General features: G+C 40.4%; 1 protein-coding gene across 5 annotated transcripts in view; it reads right to left on the bottom strand.

Moving 5' to 3' along the window:
• Positions 1–6,616, bottom strand: part of Tenm3 (teneurin transmembrane protein 3) — a 1,721,676-nt gene that overhangs the window by 709,705 nt on the left and 1,005,355 nt on the right. The window lies entirely within an intron of this gene.

A 6,616-nucleotide genomic window follows, 5' to 3' on the forward strand; every position in this document is an offset into this window, starting at 1 on the left:
TCAGTAAGTTGAGCATCCAAACTGCCCAGGCCCCCCCAAAGCCAGCACGTGCAGTAGGAGAAGTCGACCAATGAGGACTACTATTGATCCTGCTGCATTACATTTCTGTCAACTGAATTACGGATTGGTTAAGCCGCCCTGTCTCCCCACTTTTCATCTCTTCTTCCGTGTCTCTCTCTCTTCTTTTTCTCCTTCTTTCTCTTTCTCCTTCTGCATTCCTTTTCATTTATTGCTCTATTTAGCAATACTTACTGGATGATTTTTATTATTTTAGGTATATTGCAATGTATCACATGGGCAAGGAAAAGTGACTTGAGCTATAGATAAGCTTACTTCCTGGTACTTTTCCTTTATTCTGTTACCATAGATACTTGGCTTTCTCAGGCACATTCTATATACATCAAAATGAATGTGTATGTGTGTAAGGATGTATAACTATATAGTCATCTATGCTGTAACATCATCCATGTTTACCTCATATGTTGATTAATACAATTTCCCCCCCCCCACATAGTGGGTAATGGAAGCAGGATGCTGAATAGGTGTGTGTGTGTGTGCGCGTGTGTGTGTGTGCGCGTGTGTGTGTGTGTGTGTTATTTTAAAACCTTTATACTCTTCACCCTCATGGCTGTGTACCCAGCAGTGTTGCTGCAAAAAGCCTCTAACTATTTATGAACCTAGATGAGGAAACATCCTAAAAAATATTCAGGGCATGGGGGAGAATGGATGAGGCTTCCTGATATTTGAAATAGATTCTTGAGCAGACAAAAGTATTTCAACTCATAGACTGTGGCGTATATGGCGATCTGCAAGTACAGAAGGAAGAAAGGAAGGAAGGTAGAAAGAAAGGAAGGAAGCAAGCAAGAAAATGACCTTTTAACCAAGAAGACAGGATTCAAACATATCTGAACTCATCGTTGGGAAAGGAAGGTCAATGGTCCAGCTCTGTGTTGCAAGTCTCCAGCCGGCTCCCAGAACTCCAGACTTGGAGAGACATTATATAATATTTAAGAAGCTAGATTTTAATATCAACTTTTACAATGTATATTTTCGAGGAGCTTGTGGAAATTCAGCAAGTTTAAGGCACAACGTTGGCTTTAAACTGAAAATTGTGGCCCTTGCATATGATAGCTGTGTCCTTGTGACCTCGAGTCAGGCTAAAACTTCTGTGCCTTCAAGGGTTTCTCCACAGAATGGGATGAAATCATACCTTCTGCTGGGTTTGCCAGGAGAAGGATAAAGCACTTAGAAGCACTTAGAAGAGGGTGGGAAAGGTCTGGATATATGATTAGCATACTTGTAAACACTCACAAGGAGGGATCAAGGGGTGGCTTAGCTTTAAACGTCACACTGTGATGCTCTCATGCAAAAACATGCAGGTCTCTCTATTCATAGCTATCCTGGGACTTGTGTGTCCCAATGGTGATTTCCTGGACATGGCTAGGAGATGCTGAAGCAGAAAAACCATGGAGTCATGGTGAAGGTGGGCTATAGTATAACCTTATTTCAACAAGAAAACAAAGCAAAAACCTTAACTAATTGTATATTATTTTACTCACAATAAAAATTGGAATGCTAAATTAAAAATAACCATAGTTAATTTTAAAACAATTTAAAATTCTAAATTATACTTAGTTGTGCGCTAGTCAGCTCAAGTCTTAAAAAAATATCTTTTGAAAGACCAGAAATGGAATCTTGATTGGTGAGAGAGAGTTTTAGATGAATCTTGGTCAGTGGATGCTTGAGACTGATTGGACTCAAATGAAGATAGCCATAGTCTTTAGCACCAACTCGCTTCTCAATTAGCATAGGCTATCTTGAGACAAATGACGAAGGACAGAGCAAGTGTACTAAAAAAGTACAAAATCAGACAAAGTAGAAAGTGTAGCAATATATATATTTTTTTAACTTTAGGGTGATTAAATTTTTCCCAGATACTTAGTATCTTTCAGCAGTCTACCCCAGGGTTCATTTTTTTTTTTCATGAAACAAACCGTGGTGAGCCAAAAATAAGATGCTGATTGTTTTTGTGCAAACTGATTAGTGTAACATCATAGACAAACTCTGTATGCATACAGAATTTAAAGTTGCCAAAAAAAAAAACAAAGGCACCACCTTGCTTTGAGATGAGCGTTGTTTTGTAAGGACGCCATTGAACTGAGTTGTTCTGATACCAGACAATCAGTTCCTATGTATACACATCTACTGACAAAGTGTAGCAATGTGGACCACAAAAGAATGCAGAGCGTTATTTACCATGCGTATTATAGAGATGTTTGGAGGTAGATACTGTATGCAATATTTACAGTTTAACAAGTGAGAGTGTACTTGATACACACACACACATACACACATATACACACATACACACATATCTGCTGTTTTTGTTTTTCCCATTCTATTTACTGTAGACAAACGTGAGAAAGATTCACTATTTATTAAAAGCACATAACACACAGGAGAAGAGACATTTCGGGAGATTAAGGAGTACCTTAACAAAAACGTTGAGTAAGCCCATACAGCGCTTTGAGCTCTCTTGACTGCTAAAACCATTCCAAACCACAAATTGATCTTGACATACAAGACAAACAAAATCGCTCACTAAAATCTGTGTAATTTTTATCACTCATTTAAGACATTCTCTCAGTCGGTGAAGTTAACGCTTGCAGGGCTCACTCGCCATGTGAATCTGAGCTAAGACGCGTGGCCAGAGAGCGCGCCTATTTCCAGAACTTGCCCAAGCAATCCTGCTGCACTGGTGAATGCAGAGAAGTGGAATGGCAGGTCCTTTAAGGGCTGTGAGTATTTATTTATTCTCCTTTTGTTCTGTATGCTGATGGTGTACCCATCATGGCAGGTGCTAGTTCAGGTTTATGAGGGATAAAGGTAAGCAAAACCAGACACAACATTTGGCTTCCGGTAGCAGAGACAGGTGTTAATCTTATTTTCACACTAAGGCACACACGATACACGCGGTAAAGATAAATGATGTAAAACCACGAGGCAGAAAAACCCAAGATGCTTCGGGAAGCTTCCGTGGCAGAAGAGGTATTTCCAATAGAAACCTGGAAGGAGGGGGTGGGGGTGGGAGGGGCTTCTGTAGGGCCAGTGGAGCGAGAGTGGCAAATGGATGTGGAGAACGTTGGCTCATAAACCAGAAGGCCAAAGGCATAATTTACTTATTATTTTTCTTGGTACCGTGACAAAATATCTAACAGAAGCAAAGAGAAGAGCGGTTTATTTTGGGCTCATAGTTGGAGTGTTTCGAGGAATAGGAAAACAATGCTTTATTGTTGCGTAGTTTCCACCATGGCAGTGAGTACATGCAGTAACTGGAGCATGAGGTGACATTCCTGCACCTCTGGGAAGAGCAACAGGACCGGGCTTAGAAAAGAAACGGTTGTATAAAGACCCATTTCTGGTGTACTACTTCTGGTACTCAGTCCAACAAGTGTCAACGGTTCTACCACCTCCCCTAACAGCACAGCCATTTGGGGACTAGTTTTCAAACCCACGAGCCCGTGGGGGTGTGCGGGAACATAATGAGTCTGGAGAACTGAAAGGGTCTGGGAGCTCAAAGCTGTTGGTTCAGCGATGCAATGGGAGCTTGGCGGGTGGTGAATGGTCCAGTATTAGTAGAGTTGGGGAATGATGAGGATTCCATTTTTGTCCCCAGAGCAAGGGAGAACATTGGAAGGATTTAGGCTAGAGACATCTTGATTGCATTTGTATTTTGAGATCATCACCCCGAATACAGCTTGCAACAGCATCCAGCTCACTCACTGGAAATGGTTGCTCTCTACACAGAAGAAGCAAGAGAACCAGATAAGCAGAACACAGCCATGAAGCAGAGAGAAAGAGGGTAGGAGTGAAATGTCGGAGCTGAGGTTAGTGACAAGAGTCCGCGAATAATGCTGTGCTCGTATCTAATGTGCAGAATTTACAGAGTTCTGTTAATTCTATTGGTAGTGAGCCCCAGAATTTTTCTATACATCCTAAAATTTCAAAACACTAAGGTTTATTGGCTACCCAAAGATAAACACTGCGATTAAACCAGTAAATGAGACCAGAAAATGCTATTAATTTTGCTGATTGAAATAACATTACTTAAATATTTCTCAGCCGAAACATCATTGAACTAATTTGTTTGCCCTGCTGTTATTTTAATAACAAGCTCGATTTGCCGATTTGGGTTCTGCTCTCAACTTTTCAACCGCATGTGAAAGCAGCCATGATGAAAATCCAAAGTTTGGACATCATCTGCACGCAGAATAATGAAGACTTCAAGCTTCAAGTCATTTCTGGCAGAAACAAGTTTTTAACACAGTATTGGGGGCTTTGAAAAATATGATTACCGACTTCCTTCAGGAAGGTCCCAGTACTGAAGAAGAAAGTCCCAGAATCGAAGCCACCCTTGTCCAGAACTGAGCTTACACACGTGTGCTGCTTGACTTCTACACGGATGCTGGGAATCCCAAATCCTGCCTTCCTTCTTGTGTACCAAGGGCTTTGCCTCTCCCCAGCCACCAAAACTCAGTTTCTTATAAGGAAAACAGATAGAAAAGAAAACAATGCCTGGCTTTTACATTTCTTTTGGTAAAGATTATGTTAGTTTCTTACAGAAAACGATTTCTCTTAGAGATCTTCATTTAATGTTCTCTTTCTGACTTTAGATGTAATTTTTTGGTTTGGGGACCAAATCTATACTTTATATTTAGTATTTTCTTCATTGTGAATAAAACACTTAGAAGTAAAACATATACTCATGAGTACATTACTGTAAAATTCTCTCTTAGAGTAGAATAAAGCAATTTAATGGTACAATAGTGGTGAAATTAGTTCCCTTGATGGAAGGAGCCTATATTTGAGACCTATGTAACTCCATTATTTCCGTAGTCCTCAATTGGCTCTGAGTTCTTTTATTAATAACACACCGCCTTCATGAGAGGGCACACCCATAGATGATAATTACACTGAAATTTGGACCTGGGATTTGTACAAATCAGAAAAATTGGTTTTTTGATCTTAAAAAAAAATACACTTCCTTTGTGGTGCACTGTCCACAAACTATCTCCTTGGCACAAAATGCTCAAAGCACACACAGACAAATGAACAAAGCTTTTCCCCCATTCCAGCTAGAACCTGCTGAGATACAATTTTCCGTGCGCAGGGCGCCAGCGATCAGTTACAGGCACTTAAGCTCACCGGTGTCATAAACCAGAAGGGTCAGTCAGAAGTTCCTCCCTGGGACATAATCTATGTCCAAAATTTGCCTGGCAAACAGGGTAGTTCTAATAACTTTCTTTTTTTTTTTTTCCCCCAGATACCCAAGGTCCAGTGCTGGGGCGGGGCGGGGAAGCAAAACAGGAATACGGCTCCAGGTCCGTATTTACCTTTCCGACATAGTCTCGAATTCTGGAAGCTTCCATCAGTATTAAAGATGTCAAAACTTGTAGCAGCACCGCCCCCACTCCCACGCCGCACCGCAATTTCAGTGTCTTACAATAAAGCTGTGAAGTATTTTTGGAGTCTTTCATGATGTGTGGAGTCTGGTGTTGTTAGCCATAAGTGGAGAGGCAGTAGTTACAAAAAAAAAAAAAATAAAATAAAATAAATAAACAAAAAAGACAAACCAAAGCAAACCAAACCAAACAAAAACTTTTTCAAAGAGTACATTTTCTTAAATAAATGAACCCGAGGAATAACTTTCATACGATGCTTTAAGTGCTATTTCAAAGCCCCAGAGAAGCTGGAACAAATAAACTGACCCCCTCATCTTGACCTAAATTATTGCTTAAACAAAGGTACACAGTACTCATTTACATGAAAGGCAATTAGGCCTGCTGCCGACAGAGCACGGAACAGCGCATCTGCTTGGGGCATGCTTTTATATTCGCAAAAACAAAAGACTTTTCCTTCCCTTTGTGGTTGTTTTGTTTCCTTCTGCAACTTAGCCACTATCCACTGAGGGTCAGGAATGTTTTAAAAATTTTAATTCATAAAGGTGGAGGGTTATTATTACTGTAATAGTTCTTAGAGTATGTTTCTGTTTTTTTTTGTTTTTTTGTTTTTTTTTATTGAAACTTCATTGTAAATTGCTTGAAAACAGAAAACGCCAGGCTGTGAGATTAGCCACACCGTACGTTTGTTCATCTCACCGACTTTCATACAGTTGGAACAGCCGTTCTGAAGATGGGGAGTCACACATTGCATTTCCACACTCACTACTGATTATCTTCTCATTCACTTATGTTTCCACACTGTTTTCTGATTTGTACGTTGAGCCCCAAGCCCCAACATGACGTTCAGTATTTAAAAATTGGTCAGGAAGGGAGTGACTTTTTTTCCTTCTCTGGAGGGCCTTGTGAACAAGCTGGGTTTTGAAAATACAAATTAAACAATGAACTGGAAACCCAGGGCAGGGCTGCTTACACTAAAACGTGGATTTATTGTTTGTTAGCCTAAATACCTTTTCCTAATCCATGTCTCCTGTCATGCTAAGTGCTTCAAAAGTACAGCACAGCCAGTGTGTGTGTGTGTGTGTGTGTGTGTGTGTGTGTGTGTCAGAGACAGAGAGAGAGAGAGAGAGAGAGAGAGAGAGAGAGAGAGAGAGAGA

This window comes from Microtus ochrogaster, linkage group LG7_11, assembly GCF_000317375.1.
Source record: "Microtus ochrogaster isolate Prairie Vole_2 linkage group LG7_11, MicOch1.0, whole genome shotgun sequence".
Classification (NCBI taxonomy): Eukaryota; Metazoa; Chordata; class Mammalia; order Rodentia; family Cricetidae; genus Microtus; species Microtus ochrogaster.